General features: G+C 53.1%; 1 protein-coding gene across 1 annotated transcript in view; it reads left to right on the forward strand.

The window, feature by feature from the left end:
• Positions 1-955: 955 nt before the first annotated feature.
• Positions 956-22,633, forward strand: part of LINGO1 (leucine rich repeat and Ig domain containing 1) — a 153,305-nt gene continuing 131,627 nt past the window's right edge. The window contains exons 1-2 of the mRNA XM_042021784.1: positions 956-1,166; positions 15,866-16,037. The gene's annotated coding sequence lies outside the window, so the exon portion shown is untranslated. The remainder of the gene's footprint in view (positions 1,167-15,865; positions 16,038-22,633) is intronic.

Here is a 22,633-nt window from a genome sequence, read left to right on the forward strand (position 1 = left end):
CTGCCTTCATTGTGCGTTTAGAGTCTGGCAGCGTGCCTGAGATCGTAGTAAGACACAAAAGCATCTGATGGAAGCGACCACTGGATGGAGCCTTAAAGGTCATAACAATTCGCGGCTCTGGTACAGATGGTGTTCACTGATGAAAAACACCAAGCGGGAAGGCAGTGAGCATCAGGGCTGCGGGATGCTGCAGAGCCCAAACCCAGCCCCCTGATCCCAGCTCCAGACACCTGAGCCAGCTGCCAGCACCTCTGCCTGCTCCTGCCCCCGGGTCCTGCCCTCGCTGTGGCGGCTGTAGATTGCTTGGGGCAGGGATGCACTCACACCCCGGGATGCTTTAAAACACCTCACCAAACACGTTGCTTCATTCCGGCAAGATAAACAGAGATAAAGTGACTGTGTGACGAGAATTCCAGTTTTGATTAAAACCCACAGACCTGCAAGCCTCGGCTCCCGCTTGAATGAGGATGAGGATAATATTGGCAGGAGAAAATGAAAACATCTGACGATATCTGAAGCAGAAGTGTGGCAGGGTGTCAGCTTTGGGAAAGGGGTTCCCAGCTTTCTCCTGGACAGGGTCTGGTGTGCCGAGTCCTTGGCGGCTCTGCTCCCTGCAGCCCTGGGAAGGGGTAAGGCAAACTCAGCCAGTGGGATAAGGATTTTCTGGATGAGTGGACGAACGCACTCACTGAAAGGGGCTCTACAGGGGGGACGAGGGCCATCACTGGGTCCAGCTGTTGGGACTCATCCTCATGGCACACCCAGCAGCCCAGGGGGTGATGGAGAACTAGAGGGGTGCGGTGCATCTTGGAGGGGATGTCAAACAGCGCTCCTTCTGTGCAGGCGCTCTCCCTTTAAAGCAATCCCGGGGCCGAGAGCGGGGAGGAGGCGGGGGCGGACGGGGGGCGCGGCGCCTCGGTTCGGCGGCGGCTGCTGCGGGAGGTGGCCGGCGCCGCGGCGGCGAGCGGAGCTCGGCAGTAGCCGCCAGCCCCGGGGTATGCGGGTGAGCGGGAGAGGAACGCGGAGGAAGGCGGAGAGCGGCGGGGAGCGGGGCGAGGGAGCCCGGCCGAGCCCTCCCGAGCGGCGGAGGATGCGCCGAGCCCCGGGGAGTCGAGCCCAGCTGCAGCGCGGCGCGTCCCGCCCGGCCGCCGCCCCAGCCCGCGCAGGTAACGGCGGCGGAGGGGATCGGGGGCACCGGGATGGGGTTTTGTGGGGGGAGAATATCCATTCCCCCCGGAGGCAGGAGGGACACCCATGGTCCCTGGGGACCTGCGGCTCTGCAGCGCATCACTCGGCAAGTGGGACTTGATCCCCTCGCAGCGGGGCTGAGATGAGGGAAGGGTGCCCCCCCGGAGTGAAGGGTGCCCCCCCGGAGTGAAGGGCCCCCCCGGAGTGAAGGGCTCCCCCGGCGCGAAGAGCTCCCTGGGGCAGGCAGAGATGGGGTCGCCGTGCTCTGGGCCCCCCCAATGCTCCGAGGGGCTGGAGGCCCAGCTCGGAGCGACGGCAGATGCTCAGTGCCAACCTCAAAACCGCCCCGATCGAAGCTCGGCTTTGAGGTTGGATGCATCCAGCAACCTCAGGCAGCTGGCGCAGGAGATAGGCAAAGCGTGGCGTGGGGTGACAGGTTCCCATCTTGCCACCTGCTCCCCGAAACCGGCCGACTTTGGGCTGATGCTGTGGGGCACCTGGCCCCCAGTGCTGCCGGTGGGAGCAATGGGAGCCAGTCCTTGCTCAGACTAGAGCTAGAGGAGATGACAAGGGTGCCTAGAACATCACAGCTGGGTCCTTAGGGACTGTTGGCTCCATGACGGATGATACCCCAGCTTTAGCAACAACAGGGGTTCGATTTGATCCCAGACACTTTGTTTGCAGCTCTCTGCTCATCAGAGGATCTGCCCAGCTAGGGAAGCTGCCGGTGTGCTTCTTACATCTTCCTCCCCTGCTAAATTAGGGCAAATTGCCAAGCTGGCCCCCTGCTCCCTTGCCCATGTCTCTATTGAGAAACTGAGTCTCATCTTATGTTCCTCGACTTGTACAGGAGCAACCCACCACAGCAGCGACCTGAGGGCCCCAGGGCTCTCCTTTTATCTGCTGCGCTAACGGAGGAGAGAGAGGTTTAATTATCCTCAAGTGTCAGTTCAAGATAGATCTGCTGGGACACAGCTCTTGGCAGGTGCAAAATAACAGGACGTTTTCATGCATGGGAGGCTGAGCTGGGAACAGTTCAGTTGTTTAATTGGAAGGGTTCATATCAGGGTACAGAAAATGGGACGGTGCAGGCTCCAGCAGTGATCCCGGTGCTGCAGCCGTGGGAAGGGAAGATGGATGCCAAAGGCTAAGAACTTTCTCTGATGCATTGTTTTGTGGGCTTGGAGCACAGCAGGTGCTCTGGGCTGGTAGCACAACCTCAAGTCCATGCCGTCCTCTGAGGCGCTGATGTGTTTTTCAGCCTCATTTTGGTTTCTCAGCTTTTCATTTGGTTCCCATGAGAATCCTTTCAGGGCCACTGGGAGATATGCCCTGTTTTATGGGGCATCCGAGAGCTGAGAGTGAGTGAATTACTCCAGAAGCGGGGCACTCTGGAGCTGTCTTCTAGGCATGGGAAGTGGGATGGCCTCAGGGCTTATGGAACAGCTTTTCCTCCCTCCTCCTGCCAAAATCCCTGAAATGGTTTACAGGAGAGCTCAAGCTTTTGAAGAGTTTCAGTTCTCCAGATCCATGGGGAAAAGCTCCTTCTCTCACCAAACAGCTGTGGCATGGGACCTTGACTCCCAGGGGGATGTCTCCACCCTGTCTGGGATGCAGTACTGGACGCATGGAGCATCTGTCTCCTCATCTCCTGTCCAATCCACACCGTGGTTGTTGGCCCCTGGAGCCAGATTTGGATCAGAAAGCAGAACCTCCTCCAGCTGTGGCATCCCACAATAGCCATATTTCCACCACAAAATGAGACTTCTCTATGTCCAGACCCTGTAATCATCCTAGTCTGGGACACTCCAGCACGAGGAAGAAGGATGTCCTATTTTATTTTATTTTATTGTTCATCCAGATATGCTGAGCTCTTCTCTGTGCTCATTCCCAGGGGACCATGGGACAGATGTTGTAAAGAAACAGTGGCCCCATCTCTTCTGGCTCCTTGGATGGGACGTGGTATCCTGATTTGCTAGTGAAGTCATGGTGTTGTGCTATTGTAGTTATGTTCTTTTTTTTAGGGTCCAAGATAATGACTTAGTTGTACTTCATTTCAGTGCTGGGTGTAACAAGCCAGCCCTCATGCAGTTCCTACCAGCACAAACAGCAGTTAGTGTTAGATGTCTGGGGTTGGTCCTGTCTCATCTATAGCAATCAAATTCTAGCCTCCCCTTGCTAATTGTTGGTGTCTTTTTCTGACACTGTGAGAGGACATTCAGTAAACACAGTGAGTTTTGTAGTTGTGCTGAGATGGTGTTTTCAGGAAGACACAATTATTAAGTGTCATTTTGGCATTATCCCCTTCCCACTTGTGCTTGGTGAATGCTGCCATTTGCTTGTAGCCATGCTCCAGTCCTGCCAGAGTCACATCCCTCCTTTGCAAATCTGCATTAGTGAAATTTGTAGGTTGTTGCTTGGGTGAAAACCTTGTGGATACTCCTGGTGTTGTGACCTGTGTAGTGCTGGTCCTGATGCAGAAATGCTGGATATCTGCCTAGGGGTGGCTCGAGGGAGGGCAGCTCTGAGAGGAGGCTTTCTGTCCTTTGTCATAGTTAACTGTGCCTGAGTCTCTGACAAAGGCATTTTGGAGGTGAGATTGAGGAGCAGAAGCTCCTCCTCACTTCTCCTTGGAGGTCAAGCATCTGGGAGATGGGCTGGACCAAGTAAGACCAGAACACTCACTCATTTCAACTGCAACAATCTTTTGGTGCCACCTGTGACAGGAACATATTTAGACTTGATATATATCACCCATCTTGACTTTGGGCTTTGGATCAAGGTGTAAGAGCTTTTGATGCTTGCACACACAATAAGGGGAAAAAAAAATTAAAACCACAATCCTCAAAATGTTTGCAAATCCAAGAGCTTATCCTCACCCTGGGTAGGCAAAACTAACCAAAGGTAGGATCAGTAAATCACAGAATCAGCCACTTTCATCATCAAACATGAGGGCTGGGACACAGGTAGCACGGAGCAGCATAACCACACAGAGTCCTTGGGAGGATGCTTGGGATCTGGCACCATGAGTTTTTCCTTTAATACCTTTACAGTGAGCAGCTTGGCAATCAGCAGGGATCCCAGCTATACATGGATGGGGTTGGGCTTCAGATGGGTGTGATGAAGAAACAAAGGCTGCTTGTGGTACCAAGGGCACTTGCTGAATGAACCTCTTGCGAGGGGCAGTGGCTGATTCAGGACCAAATGGGCTGAGCTAGTGCAAGCCCCTCACCTTTGTCAAAGGGGTCTGATAACTTCAACCAATAACTGAAGTGCTGAGAAGGGAGAACACCCACACTTTTAGCCCAGGGAGGAGATTGTCTCCCTGCAAAGCTGAGAACATCCTATCTGGGGATCAGCACATCAATGCCAACAATAATAACATTAAAGGGGCTGGTTGTACAGCATCCCATCACTTTAGCCACTTGCCGCCAAAGCCCCTCTCCAGTGAGGCCAGTCCCTGCTGCTGGTGAGCAGGGGCCATCCTCTCTCTGTACTTGGTGTGGTGGGGAGGTGGAGTGGAGTTGTATGGCAAGGTATGAAGGGATCTGGCTGTCTTGGCACATCGGCATCAGTGGTGAAGCTGACTGTGTGGGGTGTGTATAGCAGCACTGGGGAGAAGATGGGCTGGCATCTGGCCTTCAGATCTGTCCTTCAGATCTGTCCTTCTGCCACGCTGAAAGCAAACTCAGAGCCAGAAGTAGGGCAGATGGCATCTCCCTCACTGGCGCTTGTGTTGAGCCAGGCCGGTGTGTGCTCCATGGGCAGCAGTGAGCCCAGGTTGCCCCAGGGCAAAGTGCCAGTGGGCCAGGACAGCACATCTCTTGGTAAAGTCAGCAGGGACCCAGAAACGAAGCCCACAGGGAGCACTGCAAGGCTGAAGGTTTTTTTCCCAGCATGTTTGGACCTGGGACGTCAGCTGGAGCGACAGCATCACCCAAGTACCCCAGTGGTGTCAGAATCTGGGGTCAGGCCAGTCCATCTGAAGTTTCATGGCATTATCTCTTAAATGCCTTTAACTGCAATAGGGTGGCCTGACTGATTGGATTGTGCTCTGTAATTAATTAGCTGGGTGCACCGTATGGAAAGCAGCATCAGTGGGAAGAGAGGGGGGAATCTGCTGGCGAGAGCTGTTAAGCTTCAAATGTCCATTTCTCATTAAACCAGCCTCGTGCAGTGTTAGTCTCTAGGCACAAGGGGTTAGTCCCAGGATCCTGGCCGTTTTCCACAAGAGGAAGTGTTGTTTTCCTGCCTGACCCTTCCCCCAGTGCCTGCGTCCTGAGAGCCCCAACCAACCTGGACTTGGGGACCAGAGGGAAGAGCTTGTTCAGGCTGGGATGTTTTGGGGGTGGTGAGGGAATGCCCCCTCCTGACAGGGTGACAGACTGACAGGGTGCAAGGACTGTAGGATGGCTCCAGGAGTTAGGGGCTGCTGGGCATGGCTGGCGGAAGTCCCATTGCTTTTCCCTCCTGCACCGGAACCCATGGGCTTCTCCCCACTCCCCTCCTGCTCCCAAACCTGCCGTGCCTCTGCTCAGCTTCTTTGTCTACTTTTAGCATCCATTTGTGCCTTTAAACAGACAGCATCCCCCTTAGGGTGAGTTTTTTCCTTTGTGTTTACTGTGGGGATTAATCAGGACCTGCAGCGTGAGGGAAACCTGCAACGGCTCCTTGTTTATTGTTTGATTTGGGAAATGCTGCTGGGCTGGGCTCATGTTTCAGGTCCGTGCTGTTTTTTAAGGGGTGCACTTAGGGAGTGTTGTGGGAAGAGGGGGTGTTCCTGTCTGCCGTGGGCAGGGGTCTCTCCTGGGTATGGCATCCTTTGGGCCTGGGGTCACTCCCTCCCTCACTGGGTCCTGTATGGGTGGAGGAGAGAGAGCTCCTCTTGGGTGCCTCCTCTGTGAGGTGAGATCTGTTTCCTGCTCAGGTGCCCCCACCAATCCATCCTACACCCATGGGTCTGTCTGCAGTTCCCAGGTTCCTGCAGCACCCATTTGGAATGTGGTGAGCTGGGATGTTTGCTGCTAACAGGCACCTCTGTGCTCTTGTAAAATTTCAAGCTGGCTTGTGATGGGGAAACTGAACTTTGCCCATAACTGCCTGCTCAAAACGGTCCCTTCATCTGTGTTTGGGGGTCTGGGATGGGCTCTCCCCCTCCTCGATGCTGCAAGGAGGTGGGCGTGGAGGAGGGCAGTGTAAAACCCCAGAGAGTTGCTGTTGCCACCAGGCTGGAGAAGAGTTGTAATGCCCTCTGCTCCAATGGCTGATAAATCTTGGAGAAAAAAACAAAGAAAAACCAACAAAAAAAATCATGTGCCTGCTCAGCTTAACCCACGAAGGAAAACCACGTCATTTAAAAAAGAAAAACTGATAAAAATAGGATTTTTTAGCAGAAAATGCCACTCAGAGGAGTCCAATGAGCTCCATTTCAAGAGCTAGGAAACAAAATGCTCCAGGGGCTGTGAAAGGAAGTCTTTCCTTTTCCAACTCCCTGACTGTCAGGTGTGGCTCCTCAAGCTTGTTGTTTTCCATCTGGCTGTGCCAGATCCAGCCAGGCTGTGGTGGTCACTGGCTGCTCCCAGCTGCTGCTGCTTGCTGGAAGTGGGGAATTCACCATCTTGGGAAGGGGAGAAGCTGTGACTCAGACTTGTGTTACACCTTGCCTTGGGTTTCCCACTCGCCAAGAGGGCCGAAGGGGAGGTGGTGAGCCCCTTCTTTATTTATTTAATTTTTAATTGGCGAAGGAGCCCTCTCATTTGCTTCAGTTCTGACTAATGAGACGTGCCTTGCTTTGACAGCGTGTCACAAGCAATAAATTTCTCAGGAGCTTCTGGGCTGCATGGATGCCCTCACGCTCTTGCCTGGCTCACCCTCCTCCACATCACCCTGTGCTGCTGCCCCAGCCTGGCCCTTGAGCATCATCCTAGCAAAGGAAAGGAAGGTTGGGATGAAGAGGTCTGGGTGTGAAATTGGCGGTCTCTTTGGGCTAGCCTTGAGACTGGTGATTTGGGGGCTTCCCATATTGTTTGTCTGGGCTGGAAATCGGAAAGTAGAAATCGCCAAGGACCCAGACAAGCAGTTTAGCAGCCGTGATCTCTGTTGTGTTTTCCCAAAGATCTCAGCTGTGCCTCAGGGTGTGAGCACTGTGCCAGGCTCCAGCTAATCTCACCAGGGCCTTGGGCTGGCTGGCACTGAACCAGCATGCCAGTGAAGATCCTATGGAAGACTTTCATTCCCATAAAAAATGCATTTTTTTACTGGAAGGTTTTGCAGGAGCATGTCTCCTTTGGTGAGGAAAGAAGGGGATGGTCTCCAATAGGAAAATTTAGATGGATCCATGATTTTCAAGGTATTTCCCATGGGGCTTTAGCAAAAGGGCCCTGGTTGCTGCAGGGGGTGCAGAGATGAAATTCTCCTTCCTTGCCATCCTGCTGTGGTCAGGGTGTGGGGTGCAATCCTGCTGGGATCCTTGCTCTGGAGCATCCTTGTGTGCATTAGGAGCATATAGTATAGGTGTTGTGTCGTACAGGTATTATGTGATGCTGATACAGGTGAGGAGAAGGATTATGGGTGAGCTGAGGGCTGCTACCCTGGGGCAGAGATGCTCAGCCACATCTGACCAGAGCAGAAGGGGTTGGATGCTGCTTTGTTTGAGGGCATGGACACCTTGGTGCTGTTTGCCACCTCTTGCTGGGTGACACTAACCTTCACTCTCCTGGAGTTGTTAAGGGACTGCTTGAGGTTTCAAATCACTGACAGGAAGCACCAACTATTAGCACTTCTTCTCTTTGTATTCGTGATGGATTCTCTTTAGGCATTGCTCTTAGTGGCTCTCCACTGTTAGCTTTTGTTTTCTCCTCAATAGCTTGTCTAATAAACGCCATTATCTTGGGCACAAATCTACTTCATGTCTCAATTCCACTTGGTGAGAGTTGGTAATAACAGCTGAACAACATCCTTTGAAAAGGGACTCTGTCACCAGCAGCCCTGGATGCCACTTCTCCGCTTCCCACACTTGTCCCCAGAGCAGATAAAGACAAGGGGAAGGCGCGTGGCCAGAAAGCAAAAGGGACATCGTCCTGATAAATTGGATGTCTGAGCAGTGCCGGCAGCAGTCAGTGCAGCAGCTCCAGGGATCAGGGCAGCTCGGGCCCTGCCACCTTGGTCATTAGAGGAGATGTGCTTATGGCCTGGGATCCTTCCTAATTACAGCAGATTAGAGGGAAAGGATGGTGTTGAAAGGTGATGGCTTGCAGGGAAGATCAGGAGTATTTTTTACAACTTGAAGGAGCTTCTTATCTGTGGCCAAATCAAGCTGTTGCCTCCCAGTCTGAATCTGGTCCTCAAAAGGCTTTAACTGGTAGCTGCTGGGTGCTTACTGGGTTTTGGGTCAGCCTGCAGGTCTGTGAGGGGAAGTATTAAGGCAGCTCCATGTTTTGGCTGAGGGGAGCACATTCCCAAGGGTGTTTAAGCCCATGGAGACCTGACCCTGATGTCACTGGAGTGACTTTTGTTACTGACCCTACTGCATGAGCAGATAAAGTGGAAGGCGAGCAGTGTTTTGATTAGAACAAACTCTATTTATTTCTGCTGGACCAGGCTGTGCTCACCTGCTGTGTTTTCAGAGCTTCCCAAGGAGGATTTCCCATGTGCGGGGTGGGGAAGGGGACCACCAGTGGGAGCAAACTGCCCCACCTCCTCTCAATTGTCCCATTGCTGGGATGTTTGGCTGCTTCCAGTATCTGTCCCCTCCCTGAGCTATAAATACTTTATCCTCTCAGTGCCTACTGCGTCAAATATTTTTTTTTAAATGGCATTTTCTTTTTCTATTTTTTTCTGACTTGGTTCTTGTATTTCAAAACACACCCGCCACGCGCGTAGCGCTCAGACATGCTCTCGGCTTCCCCCCAAATGTAATTGCTTTAAAACTGCAGATAGTTGGCGAAAGCAATTTTCTCTCCATTACGGAAGACTCCAGCTCCTCTCATCCTTCATGCAAGTCACTCTCCCCCAGCCCTGCCTTCTCTCTGCTGCTGTGCAATGCTCAGCACCGGGCTTGTGGTACCTCTGCTTTCCAGAATGATGCTCTCGCTTTCCCAGGCTCGAGTTGTGCATGGTGGGGACCTCTCTGGAGGGGATAAGTGGCTTCTACCGCAGCTTCTGCTGAGCAAGAGTGATGCTTGCTGGTAGCAAAGCCCTTCCCTTGGCCACGCCAGTCTCCCTGGCGGGATGGGTACCTGTGCCAGGCACGTGTTCACCGTGGTTTTGCAGCTCCACCGTGCACACGTTTAACATGCTCTTTCTGTCTGCAGGACGTGTTGGGCTTTCAAAGACATTAATGATGGAAAATAAATTGGAATCTGAGAGAAATAATCTGTAGGCATTCTCTATAGGCCTTGCCTTGCCTTCCTCAGCCATGTTGAAGGCTGTGGCTGGAGGGGAATATAAATGAGGAGGAGTCCCGGGTCTCTCTGATCTGTTGTGATGCCTTGTGCTCAGTGGATCTCGCTGCAGGGAGCCTGTCTGCTCACTGGTGCTGATAAACCCAAAAGGGGCTGGAGAGGGTAGAAGCCATGAGGGGTTGCTGGACCTTCCTGGAGGGCTTGGGGTCCTGAGTTAAATGAGATTGAGGCACACCAGGTCTTCTGAGGGTCTGTGCTCTGCTTGAGGGGTTTTAGTGTCACTCTGGCATGGGGCAGCAGTCATCTTTGGTTCCGCACCAACCTGTCCTGGGGAGCCAGGCCCTTGTGTCAGCTGCCCACACTGCAGATGGAGTTAGGTTACAGGTAAATGAACCTGAACACACTCATGCACACTATGGCTGCAGTGCTGCCTGCCCTGTGCTCAGACCCCATAAGGTGCTGATCTCCTGCTTGGAGGGGAAGAACTGATCCCCCCAGGACCACCACACACATCAGGTAGGGATCATGCTGGTCATCACCCCTGATATGTCCCTACTGAGGCCGGCAGCATCTCCAGAAGCACCCAGAAATGTCTGGGCACCCACACAGCAGGAGAGGATGCAGTGGCTTTGTCAAAGCTTTTGGTCCCTGGAGGAGAGCCAATGTGCCATAAAACCTGCTCATTTCTCCTGCCCTGCTCCTGCAAAGTGAGCATGGAGCTGGCATGGACCAGGAGTCCACAGGGAGCCATAGCTCACACCGGCCTCTGGCGAGAGGCTGTTAAAGCACCACTGCCTATCTTAGCCAGCCCCTGGGCTACTCTTGGACATGAACCAGCCTTGTAATGAGAGCTTTCTCTGTGCCTGTTTGTTTTCTGAGCATCAGCTTAATGTCTGGAAAATCCTGGTGTAGCGGAGCCTGGAGCACTTCAAAGACGCTGCAGGAGAGGAGGGGGCTCTGTAGGGACCCTGCCTATGCCGAGTGTGGAGAGAAACCTGGCTGGCCACCACAGCCAGCTTTCCATTTCCAAGGGATTTGGCTTGGTGTGTTGAGGGAGACATTGAGCTTTGCTCCCACAGCACAGATCCATCGCGGTCAGAGCCTGGCATGGTGTATACCACGTCCTCCCAGCCTTGGATATTTGAAGATGCCTAGATGAAGAGCTGAGGGTTTGGGTGGGGAGGACTCATGGGTCTGAAACCTGCTGTAATTGTCACATTAGCATGTTGAGTGCTGCTCGTGCATCCCTCTCTTAGGGGATGATGCTGGTGGCTTCCACTTCTCACTGGGATGGAGTCAAGGCCATCTGGCTGCTCCAAGGTGCTCCATAGCTCCCCAAAGTGGCACTTCTTGCAGTGGTATCCTCCCAGTCACGTAGTTCTGTGTTGTCTTAATGGTGTCAAGCTCTGAATGAGCTTGGGCAATTTGCTTTATAAAGCAATGCACTAAATATGTCAACACTCAGTGCATGTTTTTAATATAATATTTCAGATTGTTTTGAAAGAAGCCAAGATCCTGCTTTCCCTCTTCATTAGGAATGTTTTATGTGAAAGAGATGAACAATAGAGAGAGTTTGCCAGAGAGAAAGCTTTCCCAAGTATTTGTTGCTGCTGAGAAATCAGCTGCTTTTTACAAAAAAACCCTCAATGCATAACTATCAGGGCAATTAAGCAGCTTGTAAGCTGCCAAGGAAGGTTGTAGAATTGGGTTTCCTGGCGATATTGGAGGCCAGGCTTGACCGTAGCCATTGGGTGTGCTTTAGGCACAGTAAATCCCAGTTTCCAAACGGGAAATGGACTAAATGACCCACCAGTAGCCCCTGGCCTCCTGGAAGTTTCAGAAATATGGTGTGAGCTGTGCTGGCATGAGCAATTCCAGGCTGATGGAGTGAGTGGGTTTGTGAATCTCATGCTGTTTCAACCCAGAATCAATAGCTTTGGCTTTTAACTCAGTTCCCAACAGGACCAGGGGTGGGTTCTGTCCTGGTCTCCAGCTGGGAGACTTGGTCTCCTGCCATGGAAAGGGTAAGACCTTCTGCCTGCCTGGTTGCAAAGTTCTGTTCTGGCTGGCGCTACTCAAAAGAAAAGAAACCCAAAAAATCCCACTGCAGTACTTTCATCAGGGAAACTGAGTTCATGTCTGTCCTCCAAAGAGTTTTTCTTTCATCACAAGTTAGAGGAAACTTTGAGGGAACTGAAAACTTCCTTCTACAATGAGGACAGACCTGGAGAGATGATGGGAGGAAGCCATCAAAGCCCCTGCCAGCCCTAGCTCTCTTTCCATCAGGCCTCCTCAGTAAGAGGTGTTCTGAGACGACTTCCTCATGAAAGGGAGGGCAGTCAAGAGCCTGGAGCCTTCCCATCACGGAAAAGCCTGTCTGAAAGGCAGGGAGCCCCTGCCTCATTAGCTGGGGTGGTTGGCACTGGGGTAGTGGACCCTGGAGAGGGATTTGAGTGAAGAGGGCAATCCTACAGCCAGAATCAGCCCAGGAGAAATGCTCCAGAGGGGAGACTGTGCGGATGTTGGCACGACAGCTGGCTACGCCGGGATGTGGGCTGCGGTGGGACGCGCTGACCCAGGGCAGGGCAGGAGGGAACTGACTGGGTGGCTCTGAGGTGAGAACCTGGCACTTTGTGTGTGTGCTCACTGCAAGATGCTGCGGGGTCAGAGGAGAGGGTCCCTGGGGATGCTGCTGCCCTGCTGCACCCAGGACAAGCAGGATCTGTTTTTTCTTCACCTCCTGGTAATCCTGTACTCAAATATTCTTGCTGCAGATCTGGTTTTTATCTTTCCTTTTTTTTTTTTTTTTTACCACTCCTAAATGGTGAGTTTAAGCCTATTCTTTTGTTTTCTGTGAAAGGAGCAGTAAATCCTTTATCCTGCCTGGCTATTTCTGTGTGCGTATTTTCTCATTGTGCTCTAGCTTGTCAGCTGTGTCAAAGCCCGGAAACCTTGGCCTCTGTTGGACTTGAGACTTGGATTTCTCTGAATTTAACAACACAGGCTCCCTTGGACTAACAGTTCTTTTTTTCTCCCCTTGGTGTCTTTTTTTTTTTTTTTTTTTAAATACCTGGTTAAAAAAATCCCTGACAACAGGGAGTGAGCAGAGTGGTTGTTGGATTCATTCCCAGCACATCCTGCCAGTGCTGGCAAGGAATCACAGCCGGCATGTCCTTCTGTCCCCCCGTGCCTCTGGGGTAGCAGGGCTGCCCAGGGAAGGGGAACCCCCCTGGGGAGGGAGCTTTCTGGAGATTAGCTTGGGATCGGCGGGTGCCTAATGCTCAGGCAGTGGATGTGATGAGCACAAAGGCAGGATTTCGGCGGGATTAGCCGGGGGAGAGGCGGACGGATGGCTGCCTCTGCGCCGGGGCTGTGTGCCAGCTCCACTCCTAGGAGCAAGTGTGGGGTGTCTCCCTGGGGGGATCTGATGGAGTGACAGCCAGTCAGCCATCCCCAAGGCTGGAGAGAGGAAGAATGGGCTGTGGCACTGGTGACTGCAGGAGGGACCAAGGATGGTGGCAAGTGAATGCAGCCTCCTCCGTGGCTCGACTCGGAGCAGCCTCAGGAAGCTGCCAAGGGTGGCTGTAGAATTGGCTTTGCTGGAGATGTTGGAGGCCAGGCTTGAGCACTAGACGTGCTTTAGGCACAGTAAATCCCAGTTCCCAAAGGGGGAATGGACTAAATGACCCACCAGTATCCCCTGGCCTCCTGGAAGTTTCAGAAATATGGTGTGAGCTGTGCTGGCATGAGCAATTCCAGGCTGGAAGAGTGAGGGGGGTTGTGAATCTTGTACTGTTTCAACCCAGAATTGATGGCTTTGGCTTTTTACTCAGTTCCCAGCAGGACCAGGGGTGGGTTCTGTTCTGGTCTCCAGCTGGGAGCCCAGCAGCCAATGACCCACATTCCCTGGGGTCAGCTCCACCAGCTGTGCTGGTGCTCCATGAATGCCATGGCAGCTCACCACGCCAGGCAGCATGGGTGTTTGTGCGAGAACAAAAGAATAAACTATGGAAACTGTGATTAATTAGTGCAGCTAATTAGCAGTGTGCTTGGCCTAGGCTGGAACTTGGTAAGGTGCCAAAATCAGAGAAGCCACAGGAGAAACTGATTGGAACTGCTTTGGGGAAGGGGAGAGGATGCTTTCCCAGCACCTCTTTGCAACTTGCCACACGGAGAGGTCAGACTGGGGTCATCGTTGCCCTTACACCCTGCAGGTGCTGCTGTTGCCATCCCCTGCAGCATCCTCCCATTCCCTGGTGGTGCCTGCGCTGAGAGATCACTTCCCTAGTCACAGTCAGCATCAGGAGCTGGGTGTTACACCAGTGCTGCAGGTGTTAATTAATGAGCCCTCGTTAGGGTCGGTGGGGTTGCCTTCTCCGTGGAATAGGATCCTGCTTGTTCGCCTTCCCCTACACCGTACAGCCGCCTTTTTCTTTGCTCTCCATTTGCAAATTAGCGCAAGGACCACGATCAGCAAACAAATTTGCAGCGAGCTCATGGCGGGCTTGGAGATTTGGAAGAATCCTTGGCAAATATTTGCCAGCCTCCACTGCAAACCTCGTGGATACTTTTCATGACGGAGAGCTGCTGAGTTTAGCTGGTAACTTGGGGTAGGACGGCAGCCCTCCGGTAGGGGATGGCTGCTAAAAAATACCTGAGCTAAGAGGTGTTTTTTAACTTGCTTCCACCCCTCCTGTCGCCTGCCCTCCCGCTGTGCAGTGTGGAGATAGGCGGAGATGGGATACACTTGGCCACCATGTTCGATGGTGCATGTGGGTGTCAGGGCCAGCCCGCGGCCGCCGGGCACCGGGACACTGGGGCACCGTGCCCGCAGGTCAGCGTGGGCTGCGGGACAAGGGGGAACAGGTGAGCACCCCCACACCCGCTTTTCCCCTCCACGGGGCATGGGGTGGGCGTGGGAAGGGCCCCCGGGGGTCCCCGCGGAGAGGGCGCGGGGCTGCGGTGGCCTTTGCTGTCGCCGGTGGATGGGTCGGCGGGAGGCGGCGGGGTGGGTTTGGCCCCCGCGACCCGAAGTTTGGGCCTGGCTGCCGATGGGCCTCCCGGCGCCGCGGGGGATGGCGGGGGATGGCGGGGCCTGCGGGCTCAGGCTCGGGCGGCGGTGCCGGGGCAGGGGGGCTCTGCTCCGTTGTGCCCGACCCTCGCCCCACCGTTCATCTCCATCGTGGCGGAGTGGGGGTTATTGTATTGTATTTTCAGTATCACCGTCATTTGGGAGATGTGTAATAGTGCTTTTAATAATTTTTAAGGGTCTGTTTTAATTAGGGCGCTTGGACTAGATGATCTCCAGAGGTCCCTTTCAACCCTATCAATTCTGTGGCTGCAGCCGTAGCAGGATCACATCATTGCCATTAAAAGGTGGCTGTGTCTAAATGCAGTTTGCTCAGAGAGGTCTGAAGCACTGCCCTTTGGAGTAACTGGGAGATGCGGCCCCTTTTGTGGATAGGACAGTCTATTTTTCAAGGTGCCATCACTGTACTATTAATTTGTTAAACACTGACTGCTCAAAACTATTTGAGACGCAAAAAGAGGATGTGAGTTCTGCCTTGGGGACCTCACCACTAAATAAATGTATTAAATCAAAGTCTTGCTGGAGAGGAGAGTGCTGCATGTGAAGGTGAAGCTGGTTAGAGGATGGGTGGATGTGGATGTACCACCTCCATCAGCAAAGGGTCTTGCTTCCCTTTCAGTTTTGAATTCAGGAGGAGTGATCACAGATCAGCAGGTCAAGGACCTGCTTTCTCTTAGCATTTCTGAGGTGCCAGTGGAATCCCTTGACTTGTGAGCAATGGACAGAGCTCCCCTGGCCTTGTGAGACCCCCAGCTGGGCCTGTTGAGCTGGGGGGTCCTTCTCTTACATGTTCATGGTTGTGTGCATCAGCGTGGGCCAGGGGCTGCTTGCCCAGGTGAGCTTGTACCTTCTCTTCCTCCCCACTAGTGATGCTGGAAGCATATAACACCCTCTGGAAACTGCTCCCAAGAATCACCCTGTGCCTAGCAGGAGCCCCTCAGGGGGTGCTGGACCTCTTCAGGTATCCACATCTACTTAATGTCCAGATCTAAGCAGATCCCACTGGTTTCCTCTCCTCGATGATGGGGAGGAGGGGAAATAAGAGCAATACAGAAAAATACTAATATATTAAGTTCTTTACCTTCCTAACTTTCAGGTCAACCTTTCTGTGGGGTTGGGTTTGCTTGGTGTGTGCTTGTGGCCACGTGTTTCCAGACTGACATCTTCTGTGCCTTCCCACCCACAGCCCCCTGTGCCCGGGAGCCATGAGCCGCCCTCAGCGCCCGCAGAGCCACCGGAGCAGCCCCCTGGCCGCAGCCCCCCAGCACTCTTAGGCTTCCCTGCCCCCCTGGAAGGTGCTCACCGCTGGCGAGGAGAACCGGCTGCGCCCGCACCCAGCCTCCCGCACCCCTGCCAAGGTAAGGATGTCCGTGAAAAGCAAAGGCAACCCAATTTCACTTGGCAAATTCAAGCGAAATCAGGTTGTTTCTTGTGTTGTTGCATCTCCTACCTACTTGTCTCCCTCTCATCTTGCTGGGGGGAAAAGTGCTGGCTTGGGGGTGAGAACTTCTCTTGCAATTAAAAGGTGATTTTGAAGGCAGGGTAGCTGCTGGTGAAACCTGTTGCTTGCAGACCGTATTCCATTGGAATTTGCTCATAGTTTTAGAAACTGCTCTGCTGCTGCAAGGAGCCAGGCTTGGATGGGACTGGTGCCTTGTGACTGCCTCTGCTTCCCTGATGTACTTCCGAGGATAATCGTCTATAATTTGCCTCTTAACGATGCTCTGGAGGCTTCCCAAGCACAAGCCGCCTTTTCTCCCAACTGTAAAAGGCCTTTGGGGTATTGGAGGCTTCCTGTGATGGGAGAGTAGGGGGTGGCTGGGGGAGAGCATTTGGGAAGGGGCCAAGTCCCTGTCCTCGGGAAACACTCTAGTCTTCTCCTTGCACTTGGCAGTAGGGTTTTTTTAAGGTTAAAAAAGTAGAGCTCAGCTTGTGGGGAGTGAGCAGGGGCTGAGGTGGTGTGGCCCAGCTGCCCTCCTGATGGGTGCAAAATCAGTATTCATGGCTGAGGAGTGGAAATTGAGGTTAGAAACCAAAAACCTGATTTCTGGGGTGGGTTTGGAGTTTGAGATTTTTGGGGCCTCTTGTTATCAAGCTTCTCCATGCAAACAGAGATGTCAGCATGTGTGTGCAGTAGCATATGAGAAGAGCAGCTTCTCCCTGTGTGATCCCCAGGGCAGGGGAGCTGGGGCCTGGAGGAAGATGAGGATGCCACCAGCCTATCACAGGATGGACATGGGCATGAGACTCCTGTTTTGAGAGGTCTGTGAGAAGGTCACAGTGGACCCAGAGAGCTAAAAAGACGAGTCAGAGCTGTGATCTGGCTTGTCCTGGTTCTCTTTGGGAGCTCCCTACCTGGAGCTGGGATCAGCTGGGATGCTCCAGCTGGTAAGCAGGGGCCAGTTAGCACTGGGAAGACTGACATCCTCAGGCTGTAAATATCCAGCCAGCTCTAATCCTCCCAGTAGCTCCATCACTGCTGTTTTCCTAAGAGTTATTTGACTCTTTGTGTTGCACTTCTCAGACAAATGGCTTTTAAATAAAACCTCTGCTAACTCGTTAGGCCTCCTGTCCAGGTCACTTCCTGCATGGGTGATTTATAGGGCTGCTTTTAACATTTTATTAACTTTAAATCGCTGGGGCCAGTCAATCAGAGTGTATCCCATTAGCTGTGGTGAGTGGCTGCCCGGGGCATCAGGCTCTCCTGCTGCCTCTGTCGCTTCTGGAGAGGCCGTGATGCTTCGAGACCAACCATGGTGAGAGATGGGAAAGAACAGGAGGAGAATTTAGATAAGGAGGAATAGATCTGGGATGGATAAGTGAATGCATAAGGGTTAAGGAGATAATGGGGCTTGTGATCATATCTGGGAAGGTGGCTTATCTCCTGCTGTTGGTACGTGATTTCTCGGCTGCATCTCCCGCAGCGTGTGCTGAACCGTGTGGTGATGGGAGAGGAGTGTCAGGGCTTGGTAAGGAGGTGGCTGTTCCAGACTCCAGCAAGGCATAACAGCTGGAGCATCCCTGGGTAGGATGTGCCTATATTAAACCCCTCCTGTGACAGTGTCAGAGACAGAGCCTTCCTCGTTGCTTAGTGCATCTTAGTCCCTTTAGCTCCTGGCATCCCATCTGATCCAGTGGGCTGCCTTGAGCCCAGTTCCCTGCCACCTCAAACTCTCCTCTGCGTCTTCTTCCCTCTTGGAGCAGAGCAGAGCCAAGCCCTGCAGCCCTGGTGCTATGGTGAGTGGGGCTGAGCAAGCAGAGACCACTCCAGCTGGGAAATCCAAAGGAGATGGAGATTGTAAGTGATGTAAGGCTGCAGCAGCAGCTTTGATTATCTCTGGTTTAGTTGCTCTTCTCCCCACCATGCCCTGTCTTTGTTCCACCTATGCTCAGAGATGTTATTCAGTGGAGCTTTCCAGCTCTTGGTAACAGGGAGAAAAAAAACCTGAACTCCTGCACAACCAGAGCTAATGAGCTCTCTCTGGAAATAAAAGCATCCTAAGGACAGCCTTGTGATACAGAACATCCCATTCTCTGTGGCTGCTCCGGCCACTGCCTCCGAGCGATGGCCCAGCACGGGGCTGTTGGGAGCTGAGCAGAGCTGTCACCTCCCATCCTTCCCCCCAGCCATCGCTCATGCGAGGCATGGAGAAAGCTGAGCCATGGTTTTCTCCTCTGGCAGAGCTCTGCTGTGGGGACAGGGATTTGAGAACATTTGTCCGACACTGTGATGCAGAGCCCATCACCTTGTATGTGATTGCAGGACAGGGTAAGGAGGGGTCACAAGTCGCCACAGGTCAGGACCAGCTCTTACTGGCTTGGAAAGGGATTTGGGGAACACCCTGGCTCCCATCCCTGGCTGGAATGGAGAGGTGTAAGAAGGTGGGCTCACTGCAGCCCCATGTGTCTGAGGGAAGGCAGACCTGCAGTCTCTGATGGCTGTCGGGGTTGTCAGGCATCTGGCCGGGTTTTGTCTTGCAGCAAAGCTGGCATCTGAAAGCCATCACTTCTGATGTGCCCATGATTTGCTGAAACCTGTGTCTCCTTTGTCATTTTTCTGTCTCGGTCTCAAATCCCAGAGCAAAGACAGAGAACTTGCTTGCAGAGACAAACAGGTTTTTTTTTCCCTCCACCTTTAAATATTTATTCTGAGCTCTCGAGATACACTTGCTGTGATCTTGGGGGCATGCCTCTGTGCTGGCAGCATCTCCTGCCAGGCAGAGAGGGGCTGGCTGCCCTTCCCTCTGGAGAGCACAGGCAGTGCCTACTCCCCCTCCTGCTGCCCTGTACTGGCTCCTAGACAAGTGACACGACGTGTTCACCTCTTCCTACACATGTGCTCCCATGGGAACAAACCCAGGACCCACAAAATGCTGTCCGAAGAAGGTGTGGGGGTTGTGAGCTGCCTTTTTGGGGCTGAGACAGAGGTAAAAGCAGCCTGGTCCATCTGGCGTGCTCTGTTGCTGGGGTGGCACATCCCAAATGGCACCCACCCCTCTGTCCCCTCCCTGACTTCTCCTGTCCCTATGAACACACAGAGCTGCCACTGGAGGCTTTCCTTTTCCTCCCTGCAGCTTGTCCAGGGCTCTCAAGGTCGTGCAGGTAACTGGGGAAACGCTGCCAGCCTTGGCTTTGCAGCCTGAGCTGCGATGCTGTGTTTGGCTGTGGCTTTGGGCCTTCCTCCCTCCTTTTCTCCACTCTTGGTCTACTTCTCCAAGCCGTCCTGCTGCTGCTGCTGCTGCTTGGGTACACAGATTGCAGGAAGAGCAGCCCCATGCCACAGGGATGCATGTGCCTGGCCTGCCAATGAGGAGCGAGGTTGGTGCTGGTGGCTCAGCCTGGGATGTGCCAGAGCAGAGCCACACTGCAGGCACTGTCCCATGGTTCCCTTCAAAACAGGACATGCAATCCCATCTGGCTGCAACTGCCACCTTCCAAGCATTTTTCCTGGATGCTGGCTCTCCTGCAGAGCTGTCTCACCTCTGCCCCTGCCATGGGGTTGTCCGGACCCAAGGGAGAGGGGATTTTGCATCTTCTCCTAGCAGCTGGAGTATGGTGATGTTACACTCCTAGGAAAAAAGCCAGGAGCTGGTTTCTCAGCAGCTCTGCAAGGGATGAGAGGATGTCTGCCTTTCCAGGTGAGCACACAAATCGCTACCTCTGCCTCCAGCTGCTGCAGGCCAGGCATCCTGCTCAGCAGCTGGCACTCATCAACACAGAGGCTTGTCCCCAGCTGCCCCTGGCAGTGCCAGCCACGGGCTCCCTGGGACCTGTATGGGTGTGGGCACCGATGCAGAAAGAAAATCCTTTGCAGGGGACTAGGAGTGGATGGCAGGTGCAGCTCTGCCAGGAGATGCCTTGAAACCGGCATGTAGCCAAAGGCAAGAGGAGGCAGAGGAGACAATAGCTGATGTAGTGGGATTTTTTTTTTTTTTTTTTTTTTTTTTTAGGAGAAATAAATTAAAGCCAGCTGACTGGTACATTGCTAGCACTGGAAAACTGAGCTTCAGGAAGCTGCAAAGTGATGAGACTGGGACAATGGTGGTGGTTTCCTGGGCTGCTTTTCCCACCCCTGCTTGCCCTCTGCCTGCACCCACCATGGGCTGGCTGCAGCACCAGCCCTCTCAACTCTTGCTGAATGTCTGAACAGAATGGCCTCATTAGCAGGGAAAGTTTCCCCAAGATAAGTTACTGCTGCTGTAAGAAGTGCAATTATCTCTCTTTTCTGTTCTCGCAACCATGGGCATTGAAGTTTCCTGCTCTTACACTGTGTCATGGCCGAGCTCTTGTGCACAGGAGGGTGCCGCCAGGAGAAGGAAATTATAACAAGGACATTTTTTGGAAAGAAAAAGAGATTTTTTCATTATGGATTTGTTACCACTTGGTTGTCTCTCTGGGTCAGAGCTGCTGTAGCCATGCAGAGCGATGTCAGCCCCTGCCTCCCCTTCCTGGCACCTACCTGTGTGTGGCTTGGTTGGGATGGTGGCAGAGAGTGTTTTTTACGGAAGGCAAAGGACCTGTGTGCTCTGTGTGTCAGCTCCTACCCTGCCTGTGCCCCTGCCTCCTCCTGGTGTCACCCCTTGCCCAGGGCTGCAACGCCCCAGGGCTCCTCAGCTCCAGCAGGATTATTCACTGAGCAACTGAGCATTGGAAATGCTCCTCAGCTCCAGTGGGATTATTCACTGAGCAACACCTTTGCAGGAACAGCCAGTGCCAGAAGTGTATCTTAGGAGTGAAAATCTGCAGTCTTACACTTGTAGGAAATATTCCTTCAAGATTCAAGCTTTTTCAGTCATTGGTCATTTGACCTAACAAAACTGTGTCACTCCGTGAGCCATGGGGAAGGTTCCCAGAGCACATGCAGAGGATGTTTGCAGCTGGATGTTGTAACAACATAGTAGTGAGTGGTTGGGATAAGTCATATTTCATAAAATCAGCCAGGAAAAAGATTGGTGATTAATTCTTTTCAATAAACAGTGGTGAGCACTGTGGCTTGGTTTGAGCCAGACTGACTTGTACAGTGATTCATGGATTTTTCCACAGGAAAAACCACCTTTATGGTGATAGCTGGTATGTGGGGTGCCTGCTTGCCTTCATGAGTAATTCCCCCCAGCTCCGAAAGCACCAGGGTGTGGAGAAACGATGAACTTCTCTGCAGGAGCTGAGAGGGAGGAAGGGTGTGCGTGGCTCCACTGCTGTAGCCAATGACTGCGTCCCTTCAAAGAGCATCAGAGGACGTGGGAGAGTGGGAATTTCACTGCCAGAAATGCAGAAGGAGGAGAATCTTTTGGAAAAATGAGTGGAGCTGAAATGTCTGTGTGTGCTGTTCTGGGCTGGCCACATGAGGTCAGTTGGGACTGGCTAATGTTGCCCCACTCCTCTGGCAAACCAAACACCTGAGCAGAAGAATGTCCCAGCATCCCATCCCTAGTTAAATTGGTTTTCCTTTCTTTGCAGCCCCTCATGCTGGAAGCTGGCCACGCTCCGTGGTCTGTCGTGCGGCTGGGATTCGCGCCTCTGGGGCGGGAGCGTGCGCAGGGGGCGGCAGCGCGCGGCCGGGGGTGTAGCGTGCGTCTGTGTGATGCTGCTTTTTAAAGCCCGCCGAGGTGGCATGGGGAAATGCCGGGCGAGGCACAGTCAGAGGTGTGAGCAGTGCCTGCGCCTCGCAGGCGGCGCCGGGGGCGGCGGCAGCCCTTGCTACGGCGTCGGGTTTGTTTTCTAGTTTGGAGATAAGGGCAAAAATAAAACCTGTAGTTCTGCTGAGACTAAACTTGAAGCATAATTTGGTTCCTTGGTGTGATTTTTTTGACTCTTCTTGGTGAAAAATATAGGTATTTGGCTAAAACTTTGAGTTTCACAGCAAGGGAAAGGAAAGGTGGCACAATGGTGGGAGAGGCTTGTGTAGAGATGCAGCTGTGAAGGAGGAAGAAGGAGCCTGGGGGTTGGTCCCGCCTCCGGCAGCAGCAGACAGGCTGACACATCCGTCGGTGCAGTAACACCCATGGCAGCGTGACTCTGCCCACCAAATGCCCAGCCTGGTCCCTTCAGTCACTCCCCAGCACCACAGGGGCTGAATTCTCTGGCCAGCATCCCGCTCCCTCCTCATCCTCCTTCAGCCCTCCCTCCACCGCAGTGCCCATCCCGCATTCATTACGATGCCCATGTACTTCTCTAAGCCCAATATACTTTGAATTACTGCTCATCTATTCCTCTTGACATCCTCATGCTCATAACTAGGGAGCCTGCATTACCCATTTGCACATCTGTCAAGCTGCGTGTTCCTTGGCCATTTCCAGAGAAACATAAAGTTGCCCGTGGTTATGACATTATTGACAACCCGCCCCATCTCCTTCCCCCTCCCCGAGCCCAAATGGCTGCCTCGCTTTATGAGGATTGATATTTGGGCAGTAAATATTTTAGAGCCTCATCTGATGAGTGTGTCTGTGCGGGTGAA

The sequence above is a fragment of the Corvus kubaryi genome, unplaced genomic scaffold, assembly GCF_017639235.1.
Source record: "Corvus kubaryi isolate FWS band 111438036 unplaced genomic scaffold, C.kubaryi_AGA036_p1.0 37172, whole genome shotgun sequence".
Lineage (NCBI taxonomy): Eukaryota > Metazoa > Chordata > Aves > Passeriformes > Corvidae > Corvus > Corvus kubaryi.